Consider the following 25,866-nt stretch of genomic DNA (forward strand, 5'->3'; position numbering starts at 1 on the left):
ACCACAGAGCCTAGGACTTGCTGATCAGAAGGTCGGCGGTTCGAATCCCCGCAACGGAGTGAGCTCCCATTGCTCGGTCCCTGCTCCAGCCAACCTAGCAGTTCGAAAGCATATCCAAGTGCAAGTAGATAAATAGGTACCACTCCGGCGGGAAGGTAAACGGTGTTTCCGTGCGCTGCTCTGGTTCGCCAGAAGTGGCTTAGTCCTGCTGGCCACATGACCCGGAAGCTGTACGCCGGCTCCCTCGGCCAATAAAGCGAGATGAGCACCGCAACCCCAGAGTCGGCCACGACTGGACCTAATGGTCAGGGGTACCTTTACCTTTATACCGCCATTCATCAGAAGATCTCAGCATAAAATAGAGGATGAAAACATCCAAATAAGTAAAGCAAAACAGCAAAACAATACCCCCAACTTCCCACAGACCCATATAAAAGGAAGTAGGATATTAATCAGCCAAAGGCTTGAATTAGTGAAGTGTCTGGTGGTGTCTTGATAAGTTTCCCTCCCAATGTGAATTGCAGTCTGGAAATACTCAGGTTTTTTGTGTTTGATTTTTTTGAAAAATGGCTTCCTCTTATACTTATTCCATAATGTGAGGACATTATGGGCATCTTGCCGCTGCTTTCGAGAAGTGAGGTTTGCTACTGACGTGGGCTGACTGAGGGAGAAAGCAGATGCTTTGGTCTTGAGTTCAGATCCTTAAAGAAAAAAAAAAGTACTGGCTTGCACTGTGTGTGTCCTTCACCTGATAAAATAATTTCACAGGCATTTTAAGGTTGCAAAACTGTACAGGAAACTTTGAAAAAGTGTGTTGCTGACATCAGTAGGCAGTGGCTCTCCATAGCATGGTTCAGCCAGCATTCAGACTCCAGAATTCCAAAGCTCTGCAAAACAGGCATTTCTGGACCTTATCCATATATAAATAAATATAAAACAATTAAACCCCAAACCTGAACCTAATTACTATTCTGAGCTCTTGGGTTGATTAATTCCATGTACTATGTGGAATGCAATTCCGAAACACTATTATGAAGGAGTAAGCCCCATTGAAGGGGGGCTTACTCGTGAGTAAACATGCTTATGATTCCATTCTTGTGTGAGTGGGTGGGTTAGCCCTCTGTCTCCTTAAGTGGGAAAGTTAAAAATTTAATCTTTCTACAGTTATGTCTTTCTTTGGAGGAGTATACTGGACTCTTATTTCCTCATGGGACACAAGCCCATTTGAAGGCTGGAGCTTTTAAAATTAGAGAGAAGGAAAACAGATTAAAATGATACGGGTTTATCCATTTCTTCTCTTTCCTCTTAACCCTGTATCAGAGGGACACATACCATTTATTTGTTTCAGTGAAGCTGAAGAAACAGCAAAGATTGCACACCTTATAACAATCTGATCCAACACAAAAATGTCATAATAAAAACATAACTTTATAATAAGCAACTTATATCAAATAAATTAATATTCAATAATTGGTTCAAATATAATGGTACACAATAAAATTTAATGTCAGCAAATAATTGCACAGAAATTCACTCTTAACAATTACAATAAATGGTTTCTGAACTATAAAACAAAAAACAAGTCACAGTGCATAAAATAATACAAATAATGGGAGGCAGGAGACAGTATACCAATGGCATTTACCTAATTGGACTTTTACAGACATACTGTTCTCTGCTAGGCAAGCAACTGATCTCTGAGGCACAACTGCTCTTCCACAGCCACTTTTATGAAACTTGGGCCTCCTGAATTCCTTAAAGCAGGGGCGAAACTAGGCTTTATTTCACTTGGGTCAAAGACCCAGCTTGGCAACCCCCCTCCAAACGCATTTGCGTACACACACATAGGCTGGGCGTCTCAATGGGGCCCCTCTGGAAGTTTCACTCAGGGCCAAAAACCCTGGCTAGCCCCACTGTAGCTACAGGTCTGCCTAACAGCTACCCACTTTAAGAATTGCCTAGTAATTTTCTTTTCTTTTGTATCAGTCCTTGTTGTTTACAGACTGAAATCCAATGCATTTTCTTCCAATAGCACTCATGACTATGGGCCATGGTTCCTTTCAATTACTTGGTGTGTATAACATGTACATTTTAACTTGTAAGAGGTGCATTCTTTAAATCGATGTCGTTGCAAGGATGCTCTGGCCATGCAGCATTTGGATTCCCTTCCTAACCATCCTTGTAATGTGCATTACAGCTATTTTGACACACTTCCCCACTCTGTGGGTTGTAGCAGGGAGAACATAATGAGGGGCAGAAATAGGTTACCAGCCAACAGCAGAAATAATGAGACCATTAACCTCCCCGTCCATCCTTTTCTGCTCCTCTGGAACCTCTGTAATTCAGACAGATGCTTAAGGGATGATTGAGTGGGCGTACACCCCTCCTGGCAAATCTAGTCCTTATCTGCTCATGCTCAGAGCAGTGCATGACCGTGTCCTGCTGTTCAGCAGTCAAGCTTATGAAGAAAAGCATAGACTACTAGAGGAGCAAAATATATTGTGAGGAGAGGAAGGGGGTTGCAGCCTTGTTACCTATCTCTAGATAAGGTGGTTTTGCTAAAGCATTTGGTGGGGGGGGGGTGACACACTAGCACTGATTGGATGAGCTGCTCTGATGTCACAGAAGAGCCTTTAGCTTTCATACTCTGGACTGCGGTGGTATTAGAGGGACTGAGTAGAAAGATGGACAAATGCAGGAAACATAGAAGTTGAAAGAACTTAGGAAGAGGCATTTGTTTTAGAGGACCGCAGGGTAGAATGAGAAAACTCAAGAGCAAAACCAAAGAGAATGGGCAGAGGAGACGCTCACAATTTCTAACCATCTTTTTAAACATAAAACGTGCATTTTTAATGTCATGCAATTTTTTAAATGTGTCTTAATACAGAATGCAGATAAGAAGATCACAATAGTCGGTATTACTTTATTCACATTTGTTGAAATTGTTCTCCTGTATCATCATCCATCTTTGCTAACATGAAACGGCAGTTTCTCTATCTGCATACACAGGTCTGGATTGAGTTGAATTCATTTCCCATTTAAGTCAATGGGACTAGTAAATGATAACTTAAATGTATTTCAGTTCAGATTAAGTTCGACCAACAGGCTGAGCAGCCCTGTGCTTATATACCAGGCCTGGAGATTTGCTGATGAATCCGATACATGCTTAAGCAAGAGGGGAGAAGAATGCAAAGGAAGAAAACACAAAAACAGGGTGGGTTTGGGAAGAGGCACACAACCACGGTGAACACTGCCACAGCTCACCAGCTGGGATTACATGGCAAAGGTTAATTTATTGCAGCTGGGCGTCAGACTCCAGAAAACAAATTTGTTGGCCGTTTTCTACTAAGTGACAGACTTACATGGAGGAATAGTTCATTTTCTGGATTTTGTACAGGGGAAATCCATATTTTAGTCAGTAGACATCCATGAATTTGCAGAAACTACTCAGCGGTGATAACAACACAAAAGTCTGGAGGGTATGAGACGATACCTGCAGGCAAATTTGGTGGTGGCATCGTAATTGTGCAAATATCATAACAACAACAACCATCATCAGGTTAGTCATTTATGGACTATATTTTGTAATACAACATCTTTCCAATTAAAATTTGCTGGTCTCTACATCGAAATATTGTTATAGGTTCTGAACTTCAAGGTGAAGCAGACTAGACATCAAAACACCTTTATTTAATTTTTAAAGCATCCCACTTGTCTCCTGATTAGAAATGGAGTCAGGAGCATCAGCCTCTAGCTTAGAAGAATAAGAATGGTGTAATGGCTAATTAAATAACTACAGTAGCTCTATTCAGCAGTTTTGAAGCTTTTAATTAAAATAGAAAAAGGTGCGGGGTTAGTAGCAAAAATAAAACAAAAGCCACCATTAAGCTGGTGATATTCAAGTAGCATTCCTCCTGGGAGGTAAGTTGGCTCAAGGAAACATAGGGTTGTAGTCAACAAAGTGGACCAATTGAAATTAAAGACCATATCTGTATTAGCTCAATGGGTCTAATCTGAGTAAAGTTTAGTTGAATACCATCACAGTCTGAATAATAATGTGAAGTTTGCTGGTGCCTCCACCTATGCTCAACCTGCATATTTGTAAATACTGGTAAATTACAAAATCTAGCAGCCTCCTTCCCATAGATACCAGCCCCAAGTAACACTATCATCAGCTTGCATCAGCAGTAGTACATATTGAATATGTATTAAGTAGTTCATAGTGAAGAAAAAGACAAAGCCATAGGTGACATGCAGGCTGTTGCAAGTACCGTAGCATCATTTTTTGTGAGTCATTAGAGCTGGGGAAATGGCAAACACAACAACCATATGCAAACACAAAAACCATATGCAAAATCCAGGTCCACCAGGAATTTTTTAATGACAGTTAGAGGTGTTTGACCGTGGAACGGTCTCCCTCAGGAGATTGTGGGCTCTCCTTCTTTGGAGGTTTTTAAGCAGAGATTGGATGGTGATCTGTCATCGATGCTTTAACTGAGATTCCTGCATTACAGGGGGTTGGACTAGATGACCGTGGAGTCCCTTCCAATTCTATGATTCTATGCTGCACACATTCTATGTGTTGCCATCATAAGATGTACCGGTAAGTAACCGAGAACTGTGAGAAAGGGACAATGTTCAGGTCTCCGGATAGTGGTGAATCTGATTTCCCTGGAGTAGGAGTGCCAACTTGGCCCTGTGACTGTGGGTGCCATACAGGGTGCATGGCCCTGGCACCAAAATTTGTGGGAACCTGGCCCCTTCAAGGGGAATTTTGTGGGTGCTGGGGCCCCCAGGGAGTTGGCACCTATGTCCTGGAGACAAGAATGGTTTGAAAGGAACCTGGATTTTTTTTTTTTTTTTTGCAAGGCAGGTACTATAGGAGCCAACTCCTAGGGGCTGACGTCCTTTCTGGCTCCCCTCCCCTCAAAATAAAATATTTATGGGACACCCCAAAAAAGTTGATGGGCGTTTCCATTCGAATAGCGTGTTTGTGTGCCATGTCATGTGATCGATTGTGTGGGGCGGGGCTTACCTGGCCGCCCCCCACCCAATATTTTATTGCAGTTGGCGGTACCCCTGACAGGTACTGAGCCTGAACTGTTGCCTCGTAGCTCGGCTTGAACCCCGCGCCGCTGCCTCGAGACCTTGTGGCCTCCGCCTCTTCGGGCAGCGTCCGAAACGAGAGCCTTGCATGAGTTGACCCTTGTGGCGAGAAGGCGGGAAAAAGGCTCCTCCCGCCCCGCGTTCTGTGCGGAGGGTGAGTCTTGGGTGGGTTGGGGGGCGCTTTGCGCGCGCGCGGGCTGCGCTTATTCCGCGTGAGGAGAAGAAGAAAGGCGGCCGGGGCGGGGGCCGCCTGTGCAGCAGCCGGGGCAGGACTGGCGCGCGGACGCTGGAGGGGGCTCTTCGCCGCCGCGCCTTTCCCCGAGGCGGGGGCCGGAGTGGGAGTGGGAGGGGAAACAGAAGGCGGCGACGGCGGCGGTAGGAGCAGCAGCAGCAGCAGCGCTCGCTTCCCGCTCCTGGGTCGGCGGGGCTCCGCTCCCCTGACCCTTTGGCCTCCCTTTCCCCGCGCGCAAAGAGGCGAGCGAAGCTGGAGAGCCATGGCGCCCTCGTTCCCGTCGCCCGCTCGCCGCCGCTGCTCCCCTTGCCTTCCCCCTCCTCCTCCTCCTCGCCGCCACACCGCCTCCCGGAGCCTTTAATGGCTCGGACCCTTCGGCGGCCCCAAGCCGACTCGTCCTGCGCCACCACAGCGAGCGAGCGAGAGAGCCCCAGCAGGAGCGCCGCGCACGGTGAGCAGGGGCGGGCGGCGCGCGGACCTCGGAGCAAACAATGGGGGAGAGGGCTTGGAGGGGGCGGGCGCGTGGGCGCTTGCGGGGCTGAGGGGGCGGCGGCTCCCGAGTCCGGGCGCGGGGGGCCGCTCGGGCGAGGAGGAGAAGCAGCCCTTTTCATGTTCGTCCGCCGCCGGAGACGCTTCTTGCGGGGGTGAGGCGCCAGCCCTGGAAATCCGCTTGGACCAGGCTGAGAGGTGTGTGTGTGTGTTGTGTTGTGTTGTGTTGTGCGGTCTCTCTCTCTCTCTCTCTCTCTCCCCCCCCCGCCTTTATGGCCCACGCCCCCGCTCCGGTTTTGCACGCCGCTACTTCCAGAAGTTGCCTTTTGTCTCCTCGATCCGATTTGGAAGTTGCTGGGGCGAAGGGCTCCTCTTCGGACTTCTCTCGCTCTCCCCGCCCCCTTCTCGCTTTGCAGTATCTCTGGTGGGCCCGCGCCCCCACCCAGGCTTCAGATGCGATCTTTCGTCTGGGGTTGTGCTTTGAAATGTTTGTGTTTGTGTGATTCAAATCGCCTCACCTACCCCTTTGTATATAAGAATAAGAATCATCCGGCTCGCCTTTCTCTATTGACGGCCGGGCGGTGCGCCTAGGCAGAGCTGGCTGCGCACAAAGGAAGCCGAGGGAGCGCCTGGGATGGACGGACGGGACGGACAGACGTGGGGAGGAGCAGCCAGCCTTGCTTCTCATCTGGAACCGTTTAACTCCGCGCAAGGTCGGGTCTCGACCCAGCGGCGGCGGGGGGCGGGTAGGGGATCGCGGAGCATTTATTAGGGTTCCTCAATATGGGCAGGGGAGGGGTGCGCAGCTAAGGTAGAGGGTGCCATTCAGAGGAGGCCTTGGTGACCAAGGTGTGGTATTTGCCTCGGTTGGAAGATACCTGGTGTTTTTAAGCAGGGTGGGAGGTGGGGAATCAAATCAGAGCTATTGGGCACAATACAGTGTGTCCCGTTGAAGTGAGAGGATGGGTTCGCAAGAGCCTGGTGGTTCATTTCGGAGGAGGGGTGGTTGTTTGCCCCCCTGGTAGATTGTGCCTCATGTTAATTAGTTGGAAGAGGTGCCATTTGGCTTTCCAGCCTCTTGACAGGTACCAAGGTGTTTTAGGTTTTGAATTGACTGAAACACACCCTTTTCTGGCTCCCATGATCAGACCTTGCAGCTGAACAATGCACAGTGTCTTTACAGATCCAGAGTGCAACTGCTGCCTTCCTACCATGGAAGCTCATAAAGGTATGCTTGTTATCTACTGTATTTGCTCAAATGCAGCGCACACTTTTTTTGGCCAAATCAACGTCGCGAAAATCAGGGAGTGCATTATTAGATTTGATTGTGCTGGCAAACCAAACCCTTTTGGTTTCAAGGTTTGAGGTGCGGATTAGATTCGTGTAAATATGGTAGTACAAGCTAAGTGAATTGTTTTTGAAAACGGAGGAGACGAGGGGAAAGTTATGGAAGGGAACTAAAGAATCCAGCTACCAAGAAGGCCCTCTGGACTTAAGCTCACTCTGTGTGTGTGTGTGTGTGTGTGTGTTTGTACACAACAGGCTGTATACACACACACACACACACACACACACACCCCTGGCTGAAAACCTGGATCTAAGTTGCAGCTGATACCCCAGATCTCAACTGAGTCAACAAAGGAGAAAATGCTAAAGAATATGTGACATGCCACCCCACTCTCCATGACCCAATCATTCTAAATTAATAAGAAGTGAAGCTCCAAGATCAGGAGTTACATGACCTATTTGGTCCCATGGCAGTGGCCCTCTTTTTTCTTTTGCCTTGATCACATAGTTTCAGGTGCAACCAAAATAAGACATGGTATGGTCTATTTGGGCCGCTTCACAGATATGTTTACATCAGCTGCTTTCTTATCACTTGATTGCTCAACACCTGATGACTCACAGCTGAATGTGCGAATTGACTCAGCATTGAAAAGAACCGTGCTTGAGGCTATGGGAGGCAGTACAAAATTTGTTTGGGGACTTTTTCACACTGTGGCCAAAGGTTGAGATGCTGGTCGTTGGTCAAATATTCCATGAAGTCAAGAAAGCCCTTGTGGGCTCCTAAATCATGATGTGTTCTGGCAGCAGTGGCAAGGGATAAAAGGCACTTGCTTCCCATGCCTGAAGGTCAGGAGACACCCTGCTTCACCTCATCTTGGAGCAGGCAACCCCTGCCCTATAGATCATTTGGAAGAGTTTCCCCCTCCTAGCTAAACTACATAGTCTTAACTCTACTGGGCTTTTGATAAACTACATGCATCTCACTGCAGAGGAATTTGAAGTATAGGAAAGAGAATGAAACAGACAACAGAATTTTGGAAGGTATTGGCTGCATTTTTACATGCATGAACGGTGAATGCAAATACATGTGCAGCCTCTTAGTAAACGGAGCATGCAATGGCTGGTAGTAATTTGCAGCTACATTCCATAAGGAGCATGCAATGGCTGATAGTAATTTGCAGCTACAGTCCATAAGGAGCATGCAATGGCTGATAGTAATTTGCAGCTACAGTCCATAAGGAGCATGCAATGGCTGATAGTAATTTGCAGCTACATTCCATAAGGCTACATGGTATGTGGGAAACCATGCATATCGATAGCCAGCACAGAGCAGAGCTGCAGATTTTCTCTTACTTCAGTTGAATGGGTCGCCTGCCATGTCTAGATCACTTCTAATGCAATGAACCATCTGTTGGGCCACAACCACCCTGAGGGTGAGATGCAGGATCCATATTAGATAGGTGCAGAAGTAATCTCTTCCCAAATAAAACATGCCCAGGAGCACTGTGCCATCAGCCTTTGGGGGGGGCATTGTTCTCCATTGCAAAGGAACTGTGCACATGCTGAGAGGCACCCTACACAAGCCACAGGTGCACATTGAGTCTACTGCATTTGTTGTGTGTGTGGGGGGGGGGAAGACTTCTGTGCCATTTGGAATAGTACTGTATAAAGCTCTTGGGAGCTTTTAGTTGTGAACCTTCTAGAGAAGTGGTAGAAGCAGAGCTATCATTTAAATTAACTGATCAATGCATTTATATCTCATCTTATTTCCAGAGCCCTTATGTGGCTCTAGCTCAGATCCCTATAGGTTGCCTTCCGGCAAATGTGCGTTATGCAGTTCTGGAAATCTGATAGTCCTCAGCTTACTTGCTTGCTTCCAGATGACCCAGTGGCCAAGGAATCCCCTTCTTTTCAATCTTCCCACTCCTGTTTGCACATGGGCTGACTGGGTTCTGCTTTTGCAGCCTCATAGCTGACTTCATGCCAGCATGTGAACTACTTTAGAAGGAACCACATGGGAGGTGCTAAGGAAACATCACTGCCCTTGGGTACTCTTGGTACCCTCTCCCTATGTAACTTTCTGTAAATTAAGATCTTCATTGTGAAATGACTCCTTCAGGTGTCTCTGCCACATAAGCTGAGTCAGGGGCTGATGAGAGAAAGGGCCTTCTTTGTGTTGGCACCCCAGTTGTGGAACACTTCCCAGAAAGACCCACCTGGTGCCTAATTGCACTTTCAGCACCAGGCAGAGACCTTTTTTTTAATCTTCCATGCTTGTAAGACAATTTCAATCCCACTGTCTTTAACACTGCTTTTACCATTTGTTGCTTACTGTTTAATTCTTCTTTTTGTAAACTGCCCTGGGAAATTAATTGAGGAGTAGTATAAAAATACTTGTAATATATTATTTCTGGATGAGACTGGAAGAGGGAATGTGTGCTTTGTTACTAAGCAACCACATTTGTGGTTCCTTCAGTCAGTCTTCCCCATTCCAGATAATCTTATTGCTGTCATAAAGGAATTATATACAGATACACAGTTTAATTTATTTCCATCTGAACTGGCCTGTGCTTGTTTTGGTTCTTGTTGACTGTCCACATAGGGGACAGGGAGAAGACTTGAGATAATGATGGTTGACAAGACCGGCATCTCTGGGATGCTAAGGATTCACAGCATTGACAAGGGTTTTGCCTTTGTGGTTTGATGGTGTTTAGCAGTAGTATCCGAGGAGCACTTTGTGCAGCTTCCTTGCTTATACCTCGTGTGTTGTCAGAGTGGCATCATCTCTCGCTCTTGCCTTTGCAACCATAATGCTATTCCACAATAATGCAGTCTCGTGATTCTTAAACAGAGCTTCCCTTATGCCTTGACAGTTACCCCTGGGCACAGTGAAATTCATTTCACAGCACTGACGTCCAAAAGGGTTGTGAAGGACCGTTTCACACATTACATGTTTTGATGTATACCTAAAAATAGGAGGCATTTAATGACATAGATAGGTCCTCAGAAATGCATGTGCACCAACATGTATGTCATACAGGTACATGTCTCAAGGTGGACTGTAACTGCTGGTATATTCAGTGGGAGACCCGGATTTGCCTCTGCATCTTGTGTGACATGATCTTTGCATGACCTTGGAGGCTACCTCTTCCCTTATGTCTCATTATGCTCCCTTGTATCAGCTGTGAACATCCCAGTTCAGGCAACAAGGAGTTGCAAGAACAGTGGCTTCCCCATGTTTATGCCCTTCTGTTTTTCTGGAATCCTGATGACATGCAGAATCTCTTTTAAAATCACTTTAGGTTCTTTTAATTTGGGATTGCATTTGATGGTCACAGAGAAACTTAATCATGGAAAGAGCTTTTGGCATATGTTTCGTGTGGAGTCTTAGTTCTAGGTTTGTTTGTTTTTAATTCCTTTTTAAAATTGAAAGCTGTACTGTAAAATATTTACAACACAACTGAACAAACACAAAATACTTTGCATGAAGTTTGGTTTATTCTGGAATGTTAAAAAGTTCTAAATTCCTCTCCCTACCCATCACCAGACCAATCCACAGTAAGAAAGATTGATATTAAAAAAAGGAGAGTGAGTGATTATTGGCTAACCCAAAAATGAGGTGAGGATCTGAAGGCACCTGAAAAAGGCTTTTATGGAGACTAGAAGCAAACCAATACAGTCGTACCTTGGATTTTTGAATGGCTTAGTTCTCAAATGTTTTGGCTCCCGAATGCTGCAAACCCGGAAGTGACAGTTCCAATTTATAATAATAATAATAATAATAATAATAATAATAATAATAATAATTTTTTATTTATACCCAGCCCTCCCCAGCCAAGGCCGGGCTCAGAGCGGCTTACAAGCAATAATAAAAACAAGATGAATGATTACAACTTAAAAACAAAAATAAAAAACAACATTAAAATAATGGAACATTAAAATATTAAAATGTAGCCTCATTGCAGGAGGAGAAGGAAAAGAAAAAAGAAAGAGAGGGAGGGAGGGAATCAAATTGGCTCCAAGCCAAAGGCCAGGCGGAACAACTCTGTCTTACAGGCCCTGCGGAAAGAAATCAGATCCTGCAGGGCCCTGGTCTCATGAGGCAGAGCGTTCCACCAGGCCGGAGCCAGAGTTGAAAAGGCCCTGGCTCTGGTTGAAGCTAATCTAACTTCTTTAGGGCCTGGGACCACAAGGGTGTTGTTATTTATGGACCTTGAGGCTCTCCGTGGGGCATACCAGGAGAGGCGGTCCCGTAGGTACGAGGGTCCTAGGCCGTGAAGGGCTTTAAAGGTCAAAAGCAGCACCTTAAATCTGACCCTGTACTCCACCGGGAGCCAGTGCAGCTTGAAAAGCACTGGGTGAATATGCTCCCATGGCAGAGACCCCGTGAGGAGCCTCGCTGCAGCATTCTGTACCCGCTGGAGTTTCTGGGACAGCTTCAAGGGCAGCCCCGCGTAGAGCGAATTACAGTAGTCAAGCCTGGAGATGACCGTCGCATGGATCACTGTGGCCAGGTCGGGGCGGGAAAGGTAAGGGACCAACTGCTTGATGCGGCGAAGGTGGAAAAATGTCGCCTTGGCTGTTGCTGTAACTTGCGCCTCCATGGAAAGGGAGGCGTCAAGGATTGCACCCAAACTCTTAACGGAAGGCAATGGCACTAATTGGGCCCCCGCAAGAGAAGGGAGTTGGTCCCTCATCACCATGCCATCCCGACCTAGCCATAGGACCTCTGTCTTCGAAGGCTTTAGTTTCAATCGGCTCCCACGAAACCATCCAGCCACAGCTTCCAAGCATCTGGTCAGTGTGTTCAGGGCCGAGTCGGTGTGGCCATCCATCAGCAGATAGAGCTGAGTGTCATCAGCATATTGGTGACAGCCCAGCCCAAAGCTCCGGATAATCTGGGCAAGGGGGCGCATGAAGATGTTAAAAAGCATCGGGGAGAGAATTGCGCCCTGCGGCACTCCACACACCAAGGAGTGGCGCGACGACATTTCCTTCCCTAGTGCCACCCTCTGTCCCCGACCAGAGAAAAAGAGCACAACCAGTTACGTGCTATGCCCTGTATCCCCACGTCTGCGAGGCGGTGGTCCAGAAGATCATGATCAACCATGTCAAAGGCTGCTGACAAATATAAAAGGATCAGCAGTCCTGACCCACCTCGATCCAGTTGTCTACGGAGATCATCTGTTAGGGCAACCAGAGCCGTCTCCGTCCCAAAACCAGGACGGAAACCGGACTGAAATGGATCTAATGCCGATGTTTCCTCCAGAAACCTACCAAGCTGTTCAGCAACCGCTCTCTCAATTACCTTACCCAGGTATGGAAGATTTGAAACTGGGCGGTAATTGGATAGGTCTAAGGGATCTAATGAAGTTTTCTTTAAGAGTGGACACACCACTGCTTCCTTCAGTTCCCCTGGGAATGTCCCCGTGTCAAGGGACAAATTGATAATTTCAACCAGGGGGGTCCGCGCAACATCTGGACACTCCCTAATCAGCCAAGATGGGCACGGATCAAGGAGGCAGGTGGTGGGCCTACCAACTTGGAGGAATCTATCCACATCAGTAGGGAGTATCCGATCGAAATGGTCCAACACTGGACCTGAAGTCAGCCGAGGGGCCTCCAGTTCAGTCACTGTATCTAAATTGGCAGGGAGGTCACGGCGGAGCAACAGGACTTTCTCCGCAAAAAAGCTCGCGAATGCCTCACAGCTGTGGGTCGAATTTATGCTTAAATTTGGTTGTCCTTCTAAGGACGTTATTGACCTAATTATTCTAAAAAGTTGTGCCGGGCGAGAGCTAGCGGATGCAATGGAAGCTGCAAAGTAAGATTTCTTAGCAGCTTTCATAGCCATCTCATAGGCTTTCATAAGCGTCCTATAAGATTTGCGAGCTATTTTTGGAAGCCGAACGTCAGAGGGGGCTTCTGCGGCTTCTGATTGGCTGCAGGAGCTTTCTGCAGCCAATCAGAAGCAGTGCTTTGGTTTCTGAACGTTTTGGACGTCGAACGGACTTCCAGAACGGATTTCTTTCAACTTCCAAGGTACGACTGTATTGTCCACACTGATTGCTAGTGACTCTTTGGCCTATCAGTCAAAAGCCTTTTACAGACCTACCAGGTATCTGAGTTACTTGAAACTGAAGATGCTGAGCATTGTACCTGGACTTTCTGTGTGCAAAACAGGAATTCTATAACTGAACTACAGCTTAAAGCAGAGGGATCTGTGGCAGAGGACAGTGTGTACATGGGGATTTTTTTCTGACCTATTTCTTTTCCTTGTCGTCTGCCCTAGTTTGCACTGCCAGCCAGTGTACTTGACCATTTGTATGCAGTTGTCCATGTCCCTTACCAGGCAGAAACATGAATCTGATGTTCTTCTCCTTCTTTTTAAGGGTGCACATTCTCTCCAAGGTTATTTCGCGTCAGGATTGAGAATACCCATAGTGGGTTATGTGTAATTAGGACTGCAAGCTTTAATCGATTTTAATCAGTGTGATTATTCAATTTGAGTTTCAGTGGCTGATTAAAATTTGCCCCTCAACTAACCCGTGATGTTGACAACAAAAGTCAGATGGGGCACTTGAAGGGCATGTCACTCGCTGGGCTATATAGATGTGCCATTTTCCTTTTCAATGAGCCAAAACTGATAGAACTCCTTGAAGGATAACTTTTCCCATAAGATTTATCGATAGCTAGCAAAGTTTTCATGGAACACTTTCTCTCCTTCTAAAAATAAGAACCAAAAGCAGTTGATAGACATGAGGGTGAATTCTGTGCCAATATACAGTGGTACCTTGGGTTACAGACGCTTCAGGTTACAGACTCTGCTAACCCAGAAATAGTACCTCGGGTTAAAAACTTTTCTTCAGGATGAGAACAGGAATCGTGCTATGGCGGCGCAGCAGCAGCAGGAGGCCCCATTAGGTAAAGTGGTACCTCAGGTTAAGAACAGTTTCAGGTTAAGAACGGACCTCCGGAACGAATTAAGTACTTAACCCGAGGTACCACTGTATCTTGATCTTTGATTGGAATAGATGAATCTTGAAGATGTTCATTTCAGAAGCTGTTTGGCATCCTACTACATCTGGGGAATATTATGGATGCTGTCATTTTAATGTGGAATAGTATCTTTTATTTATTGCAATTTATTCTACCTTGTACTTAAGGAAAATGTACTTTTCCAAGAACTTCAGAGTCCTTTCTGTACATTACAAAATGTCAGTGATTGACTTAGATTTAATTGGCTGAAAAGCTTGACAGCAAATCGATTTGAGAGTCTTTAATCAGTTGGCATTCCTTGCTAGTAATAAATAGAAGTTTTAAAAATCTGGAGTTCCCCAGTCCAAAAATTGAAAGCAAGACAGAGCAAGTTTTCAATTTTTCTTTCCTTTTGTTAAGAAATGTTGTTGTTGTTGTTCACTGCAAATTGTATAAGTGTAGCATGATATGTTGAAAGTAACATTCTATTAAACCATGATATCTTCTTAGGCCTTCTTTTAAGTAGATTGCTCTCCTGAGGATGAGGAAATAACTGTTTAAACACGGGGGCTAGTTGGTTGTTTTAGTGTGTGTGTTTTTCTTCTAAGTGCATAGACATTTTTGCCTTGTAACATATCCAATATAAATCTTTGGATAACCTGTTGATATTGGAGTAAATCCATTTTAAGTAATGTTACGCTGTGTTATAACTCTTCCACCATCAAATACGTGGCCAGTCGTAGTGAGTTTGTATCCAAAATATAAGTTTGCCACCAGACAACAGAGAATATACTTGGTTTACAGATACAGTGGACGCTCGGGTTGCAAACGTGATCCGTGCGGGATGCACGTTCGCAACCCGCAGCGGCGCGTCTGTAACCTGAAAAGACGCAACCTGAAGCGTCTGTAACCCAAGGTATGACTGTAGTCATATTAACTCCATTCAGATGTCATGCCCAATGATGGATATCAAGGAAGTTTCTCTGTAGTGTTAGATGCAAAGCTTTCTTGGAGCTATGCCTGTATAGATAAAATAGAATTGGAAACCTTGATTTGAAATGGATTTTCAAACTATGTTTTGTAATACCTGTGCTTTGCAGTAATTTATTAAACCATAGTTACATCTCAGGAGGTTGCTGCATCAGAGAAATGGGAGTGCCAAGTAAATGTAAACAAACACTAAACAATAGTTTGCCTGATTTTTAAAATTGAAACTGTGGTTTGAGCTTCCTAACTATTTTAGCACAAACCATAGTGTAATGTTATGTCTTGAGTTGAGTTGAGACAACTGAAATGGCCAAGAGCAGCTTGGCACATGGAGACTGCTGTTGGCAATCTACCGGCATATGAAGCTGTACTTTATTGCAGTTGCTGTTTCAAAAATGAGGAATTGCATGCTGAGAACTGTAGTTCTTGAGCTAAATATTTTCTTTCAAATGAGTTTTCTGCGGCCACTCAGTTGACAGTGCAAAATTCCAGCGGTAGTACTTGACACTTGGGATACCCCCCTATCTTTAAGGAATATGTTATTCATTGAAAAAGCTGACTTTGCATCTGTTAGAATGGGATTTGAATGTTCCTTTGTAAAGTAACTTTCTGTGGAACTGGATAGAATTAGAGCCATTCAGATACCTTAAGAACCAGTTATGTGTGTTAAAGGCAAGTCTGTGAGCTTAAGCTTTAAACATGCAAACATCTGAATATACATTTTATTTATGGATTGCAAACTTACTCCTGAGTACCCTTGCGATTTCAGCCTACTGCTGTTGGCAATTGTATATATATTTTATCTTATTAATAACTGATTTCACTACAAAGTCTGATTACACCTCAGGTGAGAAAGTATTGCATTAATACAAGTTAGATACCAGGATGGCTTATGTTACAATATTCGCTATGCCTCTTTTTTTGGTGTTGATACACTTTGTAGTGAGTTCATCGAGCTTGTTGTAAGGGGCGGGGGGAAATCCTGATTTATGACAGAAAATAAACCAAATGATTGTGTTGAGATTACTTCTCTCCCTCTCCCTCTCCCCTTTGTCCTGCTAACACAGGCATAGTAAGCCTTTTTCAGTCTGAGAGTCACATTTCATTCTGGCCCAAATATCAGTGGTGGGTGGGGCCAATGTCAGAATGGGTGGAGCTAGCGGAACTTCCAGGTTGGCACCTCCAGCAATGGCGGAGCTCCTCCGATCGGGAGGAACTTGCTCCGTGAAAAGCAGTGTCTGACCGCCATGGCGAAGGCGGAGACCCATTGAAATCACAAGCGGGAGAAGCTTGTGAACTTGGGATTCGGCTGGCACCTTTTGTGCCTCCCCTACTCGCGGGGAAACCCTGTTTTGGGGATCCGGAGCGACGTGGGGTGAGTGGCGCGGTGCTTCGAATTGACTGCTTCTTTCACGGAGTGAAGCCGCATTGCTGTTGCCGGAGAGCGCTGACTTTTTCCTGTGGACAATTGGACTTTAAACAACTACCCGTGAGTAGAACGGAAAATTGGATCCTTAAATACCTTAATTTGGCACCGAAATGGGAAGGTCTTAAACAGGAAGTCCGCCTTCCTCTTTTGTAAATAGATTGAAGCAAAGACGTTACAAGCTAAAGTCTTGGAAAGCCTTTGGCAAAGGATTAAATTTCCATCGGTTAAAATTACAAAACCCCCCTTGGAAGCAGGAGAAGAGGGGGGAAATTTTGGACCTAGCGAGCCTGCAGGAGAGAGTGAAAAATCAAATTACAGTGGTGCCTCGCAAGATGAAATTAATTTGTTCCGCGAGTCTTTTCGTCTTGCGCGGTTTTTCGTCTTGCGAAGCACAGTCCGTTGCAACTGCACCTCTTCGAGCGGCTTTAAGAAAAAAGGAAACAAACTCGCAAGACGTTTTCGTCTTGCGAAGCAAGCCCATAGGGAAAATCGTCTTGCGAAGCAGCTCAAAAAACGAAAAACTCTTTCGTCTTGGGAGTTTTTCGTCTTCCGAGGCATTCGTCTTGCGAGGTACCACTGTACCACTGCTCTGAACCTGGAAAAGGGCTGCCAGAAAGAGTGACGTTTTGGGAGAGTTCATTGACTGCGAACAGAACGTATTTGACAGCTAGCTAAATAAGAGAAAGATACTGTTTCCATTGTCCTCTTCTACGTTTAAAAAGGAGGAAAAGTAACTGAAAATTGAAACTATCTTTATGGCTTGAGTTGTGTTTGAAAGGATTGATACAAGTGGAGATTGTTTCCCTCTAGAGGGAGCTTTTGAAATTGTTACAGGAGTGTAACTGGGGAATCTCCAGCTGCAAGATAAGAAATTGTGAGAACCAGAGATTGACCTTGGACCATTTAAAAATGTTGACAGGAGAAGCCATAGTGACTGTATTATGCAAGATAAGCTATTCGCTGGAACAGCTTCATAAGAAGACGGATGACATGGCTTTTAAAATTGACAACTTGGGACAAAAAGCGATTAATATGGGACAAAAAGTGAGCACCAACACAGAAATAATTCAGGACTTGGTACAGGAATCTACTTTGGCAGGACAAATTGTAGAGGAGAAGGAGAAAGCTGTTGTTGTTGAGCCTAAAGTAATACAAGTGGGATCTTCAGTCTTACAGAAGAAAATTGAGGACTACAAGTTGAGGCCTTTTATGATCGAATCTAGAAAAAGTCAGATTCTGAGGATCGGATCCCGGCCTGGACTGAAGAAGGAAAGTTGGAAAGATCCCTCTATGCAGGGATTAACTGACTTTTGGGACATAGACTTGGGTCTGGAGGAGATTGAAGTTCTGGGGGCCTTTGGATTTGGAGGAATCTTGAAACATGTCCTGAAACACTTTATGGATCTTAGCTTCAACTATGGAAATTTGGCTGACCTGTCCAGAAGGAATAAAAGTATTGTCCGGTTGGAGTCTTCCAGAGATCTGCTCCTTAGAATTAAAGAATATGAAGAAGACCTGCAGAAGGGACCTGGAAAAGAGTTAAGAGCCTCGGACATAAGATCTCCAGGTTGATGGACTATATGGAATTGACGGAAAGGACTGGTAGAATCCGAAACCAGGGAGAGGAGATGGTGGAAGAAGATTGGAAAATTTAAAGTTTATATCTAGAAATACTGTAAAATTAATGAGTGATAGAAAAATGGTGGAATGAAATTTTATGGCCTTAGCAGAAATGTTATAAGGAGTTAAGCATATATAAGTATTTTAGTCTTAATGGAAAATAAGGTTAAAAATATGTTGAGATATTTATAAAATGATAGAAAATAGAGAAAGATGGAAAGGATTTGCTGAAACAATTAATAGAAGTGGAATACAAAAAGGGAGGTGAGAGGAGGTTGAGGAAACAAGGGAATGAAAGATAGAGTATGGAAAAGGTGTGATGTATGTTTTTAAATTGTTTTTGTTTTGTTTTATTTAGGGTTAGGATTTTGTTTAGTTTAGTTTAATGTGTTTAGTTTAATGTGTTTAGGTTGTGTTTTGTATTATTTATATATTGTATTGTATTGCTTTTTTCTCTTTTGTTTCTCTTTTCTCTTGTCTTTTCTTTTCCTTTTCTGTAATCTTTAAAAGTAATAAATATTATTTAAAAAAAAGAATGGGTGGAGCTAGCTTCTGCACATACACAAACTCTTCACTGTCCATCATCCAGGCAAAAAAAAGCATTACAGGAGTTCAAAATTCTAGCCAGGCAAAAGCACTCAAGGAGGGGGGTGCAGAGCAGGGGCTGGAAGGGTTGTGGGCTGGAGAAGATTGTAGCCTGGAGAGAGACCAAAGGACCAGATAGAGAGACCAAAGGGACTTCCGGAGGCGGCGCCATCGGCAATGGCGGAATCCCTCTAGCTCTGAGGGACACAGCTCCGCGGAAACCGGGTCTTGCCGCTACGGCGAAGCGGGGACCCCTTCGAAATCACAGGCGGGAGAAGCCTGTGACCGTGGGACTCGACGGGCACCTTCAGCGCCCCCCCAATCTGCAAAGGAGCTCGGTTACGAGCTCCGGAGCGTAACGGGGAGTTTGGCGCGGTGCTGAGAGTCAATTGCTTCTTCCGTGGAGTGAAGCCGCACAGCTGTTGCCGGAGAGCGCTGACCTTTTTCCTGTGACAATTCGGCTATTAAACAACTACCCATGAGTAGGTCAAGTTTAAAGACCGGGGATTAAAGAAAAAAATACTAAATTTGGTACCGAAGCGGGAAGGTGCAAACAGGAAGTCCGCCTTCCGTTTCTTGTAAATAGATCAAAGCAAAGACTGCCTAAGCTAAGACCTTGAAAAACGCTTAAAAAGACTTAATTCCTAACATCAATAAAGGAGAACTCCCTCCCTGAGGTGCAGGAGAGGGGAGGGAGAAGGGGAAGTACTTTTTGCCTGCAAAAAAAGAGAGAAAAGGGAACAAAGACCACCACTTAATGCCTGGGAACGGACTGCCAAGGGACAATAGAACTGCCGCACTGTGAATCGCGCTGTTTAAGGACAATGCAACTTTTTGACAGCTAACTCTGTAAGAGAGATACTTTAAATCTGAAGGGTTTCTCCGGACTTGAAACTGTTGCTTTTTTCGTTAGAGGGGGACCTGTGAAAGTTGGAAAAGTTACTTTATTGTTACAAGTTTTAACAGTTACTGTGTCCCCCTAGAGGAACTTTGAAATTGTTACAACTGGCCAAGGAATTTTCCACTCTAAACTGGCCAGGGGAATTTCCCACTACAAAACAAGCTCTAACCGTGTCATTGACCTTGATCCTTAGATAAAGTGTTATGGCAAATTTGACTCAGGAAAAAACAAGATCGGGCAAAACTAGACTGCAGCAGCGTAGAGCATCAGCATCTGGCCCTCCTGCCCCATCAGGGGAAGATTCTGCTCAAGTGGCGCTTAAAGGAATGGCATCTGAAGGGGGTTTAGCTTCAGCATTAGAAAAAAAATTTGAATCTTTGGAAAAATTAAGCAAACAAGTTGCTGAAGCAACAACTAAAATTGATCAAAACACTTCAAGTATCAATAACTTGGGGCAGAAGGTGAACTCAAATACTGAATCTATTGAGAAACTGCTGCAGGAATCCACTTTGAATCGAAAGACAGCTGAGGAAGCAAAGGAAAAAGTATTGGCTGTAGAGGAAAAGATACCACCGATATGTAGGCAGCTTGAGGACCACAAGTCATTGCTGTCTATGATTGAATTAAAAGAAAAACAGACAAATCTAAGGATCAGGGCTGTACCTGAACTTGAGAAAGACAGTTTGAGTGATTTTCTTACGCAGGAATTTGCAGACTTTTGGAACCTAGATGCAGACAAGTTAGATTTCAAGATAGTAAGCGCTTTTAGACTTGGAAGAGGGGGGAGAAAGAACAGGGTGAGAAATGACTGGCAGAATCCGAGACCAGGGAGAAGAGTTGGTGGAAGAAGATTGGAAGAAATTTAAAGACTATTTACAGAAACATTGTAAAATTAATAAATGTTAAAATGATGCTGGATTGAAATTAAGTGGCCTTAGCAACAAAGATAATAAGAATATGTAAAAATGGATTGATAATGGATGAAAATACATAGTTATAATGTGTTGAGATACAGTGGTGCCTCGCAAGACGAAATTAATTCGTTCCGCAAGTTTTTTCTTCTTGCGAGTTTTTCGTCTTGCGAAGCACGGTTTCCCATAGGAATGCATTGAAAATCAATTAATGCGTTCCTATGGAGACCGCTTGCCAGGCTGGCGGTGCGGAGAAGGGCTTTTCTCCCCACCGCAAGCCTTCAGGACAGGTCCGGGAACAGAGGGGAAGGCGCGCAGCGCTTCTCCTCTGTTCCTGGGGCTTGCGGTTGGAGGAGGGTTTTTCCTCCCCACCGCCAACATTCAGAACAGCATTCTGAATGTTGGCGGTGGGGAGGAAAGCCCTCCTGCCACCGCAAGCCTTCAGGACAGCCATCCGAAGGCTGGCGCGGGGAGGAGGTCTCTCCGCCCCACCGCCAGCCTTTGGAGCAGCCTTCCGAAGGCTGCCGGTGGGGCAGAGAGACCTCCTCCCGCCGCCAGCCTTCGGAGCAGCCTTCCGAAGGCTGCTGGTGGGGCGGAGAGACCTCCTCCCGCCGCCAGCCTTCGGAGCAGTCTTCCAAAGGCTGCTGGTGGGGCGGAGAGACCTCCTCCCGCCGCCAGCCTTCGGAGCAGCCTTCCAAAGGCTGGCGGCGGGAGGAGGTCTCTCCGCCCCACTGCCAGCCTTCGGAGGAGCCTTCCGAAGGCTGGCGGCGGGAGGAGGTCTCTCCGCCCCACCGCCAGCCTTCGGAGGAGGTCCGAGGACAGTGGGGAAGACGCGCTGCGTTTCCCCGCTGTCCTGGAGATTTCCCTATGGGCTTTCGTCTTGCCCATAGGGAAATTCGTCTTGCGAAGCGCATCGAAAAACGGAAAACCCTTTCGTCTAGCGGGTTTTTCGTCTTGCGAGGCGTTCGTCTTGCGGGGCACCACTGTATTGAGTCAAGATAAATGAAAGAGGGTAAGGATTTGCTGAACTAATGAATGGGAATACAAAAAAGGGAGGTGTGAGGAGGTCAGGGAAATAAGCAAACGAAATTTAAGATAGAAAAAACTAATTTATTTTTAATTTTATTTATCTTTGTATGTATTTTGTATCTTTTTCTATGTTTTTTTGTATTTTTTGTATTTTTTCTTCTTTTCTCTTCCTGTTTTCTTTTACTCTGTAATTCTTTGTTTTTTGTAAAATTTCAATAAATATCTTTAAAAAAAAAAAACAGATGGAGAGACCAAAGGCCACATTCTGTTCCTGGCTTTGAGGTTCCCCAACCCTGTTAAGTTATCCTAACTCATGGGTATGCAAACTAAGGCCCAGGGGCCAGATCCGGCCCAGTCACCTTCTAAATGCGGCCCACAGACGGTCCGGGAATCAGCGTGTTTTTACATGAGTTGAATGTGTCCTTTTATTTAAAATGCATCTCTGGGTTATTTGTGGGGAATAGGAATTTGTTCCTATATAGTCCGGCCCCCCACAAGGTCTGAGGGACAGTGGACCGGCCCCCTGCTGAAAAAGTTTGCTAACCCCTGTCCTGAATTTTGTGGTGCAGAGGTCCACCCGGTTGTTGCTTTTCCACTGGGTTTAATTTTCTGCACATTTTAAACATGCCTAGTAGGTGTAACGGATGAAATCAGTATTTGGGGTTGGAAAGAAAAAAAACTAAAGTGTATAAGAAAAGAATCTGCATAGGGCAATTACGTTATTATTATTATTATTATTATTATTATTATTATTATTATTATTAAAAATCAACAACAAAACAAAACTATTGACCCATCCTTTCCATCAAAGGATAGGGCAGCACCTTTTGGTTCAGAGAGATACTGTTTTGGCATGGCAATTTGTAATATTTCTTGCCCGTTCCATTAGAAAACCTTGATAATTCTCCAGACAGTTTTAGAAGGACGTAGACAGAGAGATTGAAAATTAAATTTGCAAAATGTGCTAGGCAGTTCTGCTGTGCTTTATACTTTTATCTTAATTCTCAGAAATAATGGATTTGGTTGGTAATAATTAATCTTGCAAAAATGGTTACAGTTTATAAGTGGCGTATACTTTATGGATCGAGAGATTGTTCTCATATTCAGCGTTCACTTGACATGTAAAATGTGAATATGACTTAGGTGTGTCCAACTCGTGTATAATATTGATGAACTTCTCCGGGAAGTTGGCCGCAATTGAGTACAGTTCCATATTAAGTGTCTACTTGGCAAGAGACCTGGGTTTGCTGCCATGCAGTGTGTGAAATGTTCCTGAACAATGGAAGGACAGGAAAGCAAAGGAGAAACATTGACTAGGATCCAAAGAGCTGCTTGAGCCTACCCCAACGGCTTGTTCTCACCCAGCAGATTTTCTTCTTCTTGCTTTCCTTTGAGCAGTAGATCACCATGTGATACCACAACTCCTTTAACAGTTCCTTTCTTAAAAGCCTTTTGTGTCATGGTGGGGTTACTACTGTACAAGAAATCTGTCCACAGCACCTTCAGATACACCAAACTGGTTGGACGAGTTATTTGGATTCAGGCCATGGTGTGCATTGTATTAATTTAACTCTTTTTTCAGTTGAATGTGTGTGAGCATAGGTTTCTATAGGTTATTCTCTAGCAATAGATTTTTAATCATCAGAGGAAAAGAGCATGCTATAATTAACATGGCAAAGGTAGTTTGACAAGGCAGTGGTAAAGACTGCTTGCATATGTGTCACCTGTTTCTGAACTGAAGCTAATGAACCTTTTAAAAGGAACTTGAATAAAGTGAGTAGAGGGGACTCGGGTGGCACTGTGGTCTAAACCACTGAGCCTCTTGGGCTTGCCGATCTGAAGGTTGGCGGTTTGAATCCCTGCGACGGGGTGAACTCCCGTTGTTCTGTCCCAGCTCCTGCCAACCTAGCAGTTCAAAAGCATGCCAGTGTAAGTAGATAAATAGGTACTGCTGTGGCAGGAAGCTAAACGGTGTTTCTGTGCGCTCTGAATTCCGTTGTGGTATTATATAGAGTACAGTGGTACCTTGGTTTAAGAATGGCTTTGTTTATGAACAACTTGGATTCAGAACGCTGCAAACCAGGAAGTAGGTGTTTTGGTTTGTGAACTTTGCCTTGGAAGCAGAACATGTTCCGCTTCCTGTTGAGTGTGTTCCATTTGTAAATTGAGTCCCCCACTGCTATGGGAAAGCACGCCTTGGTTTAAGAACGCTTTGGTTTAAGAACGTACTTCCGGAACGGGTTAAGTTCGTAAACCAAGGTACCACTGTAAAGAGCATCAATGTAATACATCATTATTCAAAGGTTATTCTTGGCAACTAAATCAATTGAATAATAATAACCCAGGCTTGTAAATCTTAGCATTCTTTCATTTTTGTAACGTGGGTGAGAAATGTATTTCAAAAAACAAGCAAGAGTACGTCATCATAACTTGTTATTGTTTAAGATTCCACAAGACTCCTGGTTGTTTTGGCTACAACAGCACTAATGTGGCTACCCTTCTGAATGAAGTATTTCAGAGGAGTCTTAAGGTACTTACCGGTGCTAAGAACAGAATGACTGAAAAGTATAAGTAAAGGAATGCACAGAATATACATTAGACTTCGAGAGCCAGTGTGGTGTAGTGGTTAAGAGCGGTAGTCTCGTAATCTGGAGAACTGGGTTCGAGTCTCCACTCCTCCACATGCAGCTGCTGGGTGACCTTGGGCCAGTCACACTTCTTTGAAGTCTCTCAGCCCCACTCACCTCACAGAGTGTTTGTTGTGGGGGAGGAAGGGAAAGGAGATTGTTAGCCGCTTTGAGACTCCTGAAGGGGAGTGAAAGGCGGGATATCAAATCCAAACTCTTCTTAGACTTCGAAGGATTATTTTACTTAGAATTGTAGGGTTGGAAGGGGCCACAAGGATCATCTAGCCCAACCCCCCTGAAATGCAGGAATCTTTCAACCAACATGGGATTTGAACCCCAAACCCTGAGATTAAGAGACTCATGCTCTACCCGACTGAGCTATCTCTTTTTTTTTTTTTTTTAAATATTTTTATTTTTCCATATAAACACAATACAACAAACATAAACATACAAAAACAAAAACAAAACAAAAAACATGTATCATTTCATATCCTAATTTCATATCCTATCTTCCCCGACTTCCTCATGCTTCCCCTTTCTGTATTCCAAATTCTTATCGATTGTTCAGCAAATCTTCCCTTATTTTAATTTAAATTTAGACTATTCTTCCTTATTTTCCTTGTCTTAACCATTGCTAATAGTAACCATTTACTTTCCAGTCCAACATCATTCTAACTTTCATTAACTTTATGATATTTCTTTAAATAGTCCTTGAATTTTTTCCATTCTTCTTGCGCTGCTTCTCTTCCCTGGTTTCGGATTCTGCTCGTCATTTCTGCCAAGCCCATATAGTCTATCACCTTCATCTGCCATTCTTCCAGTGTGGGTAGTTCTTGCGTCTTCCAGTACTTCGCAATGAGTATTCTAGCTGCTGTTGTAGCATACATAAAGAAAGTTATATCCGTCTTTAACACCCCTTGGCCGACAATACCCAAGAGAAAGGCCTCTGGTTTCTTGGGGAAAGTATATTTAAATACCTTTTTAAGTTCATTATAGATCATTTCCCAGAATGCCTTAATCTTCAGGCAGGTCCACCAAAGATGAAAAAATGTACCTTCAGTTTCTTTACATTTCCAACATTTGTTGTCAGGCACATGGTAAATCTTTGCAAGCTTGACTGGGGTTATGTACCACCTATATATCATTTTCATAATGTTTTCTCTTAAGGCATTACATGCCGTAAATTTTATCCCGGTGGTCCACAACTTTTCCCAATCAGCAAACAAAATATTATGACCAATGTCCTGAGCCCATTTAATCATGACCGATTTAACCGTTTCATCTTGTGTATTCCATTTCAGCAGCAAATTGTACATTTTGGACAAATTCTTAGTACTGGGTTCTAACAGTTCTGTCTCCAATTTTGATTTTTCCACCTGGAAGCCAATTTTACTGTCCAGTTTAAACGCTTCATTAATTTGATGGTAGTGGAACCAATCTCTCACCTTCCCTTTTAATTTCTCAAAACTCTGCAATCTCAATTTGTCCCCTTCCTTTTCCAAAATTTCCCAGTATCTTGGCCACTTGGGCTCCATATTTAACTTTTTAACTGCCTTAGCTTCCATTGGCGACAGCCACCTTGGAGTTTTATTTTCCAGCAAGTCTTTATATCTGTCCCAGACATTTAGTAGTGCTTTTCTGACAATATGATTTTTAAAACTTTTATGTGCTTTAACCTTGTCGTA

General features: G+C 44.4%; 1 protein-coding gene and 1 long non-coding RNA gene across 15 annotated transcripts in view; one reads left to right on the plus strand and one right to left on the minus strand.

The window, feature by feature from the left end:
• Positions 1-2,034: 2,034 nt before the first annotated feature.
• Positions 2,035-5,108, minus strand: LOC310761390. Its single transcript, XR_014547459.1, has 2 exons — positions 5,036-5,108; positions 2,035-3,493 (listed from the first exon to the last, which is right to left on the minus strand). It is a non-coding gene; the product is annotated as an uncharacterized lncRNA (long non-coding RNA).
• The window catches only part of FARP1 (FERM, ARH/RhoGEF and pleckstrin domain protein 1), a 201,196-nt gene continuing 180,356 nt past the window's right edge, over positions 5,027-25,866 (plus strand). For 2 of the 14 annotated variants that reach the window (XM_083610518.1, XM_083610522.1), the window contains exon 1: positions 5,047-5,260. The gene's annotated coding sequence lies outside the window, so the exon portion shown is untranslated. Of the gene's footprint in view, positions 5,261-5,283; positions 6,026-6,168; positions 6,541-25,866 lie in introns of those variants that run through there. The other 12 variants (XM_083610523.1, XM_083610512.1, XM_083610515.1 and 9 more) reach the window with 11 other exon arrangements.

The sequence above is a fragment of the Podarcis filfolensis genome (assembly GCF_964270895.1).
Source record: "Podarcis filfolensis genome assembly, chromosome: 4".
NCBI classification, from domain to species: domain Eukaryota; kingdom Metazoa; phylum Chordata; class Lepidosauria; order Squamata; family Lacertidae; genus Podarcis; species Podarcis filfolensis.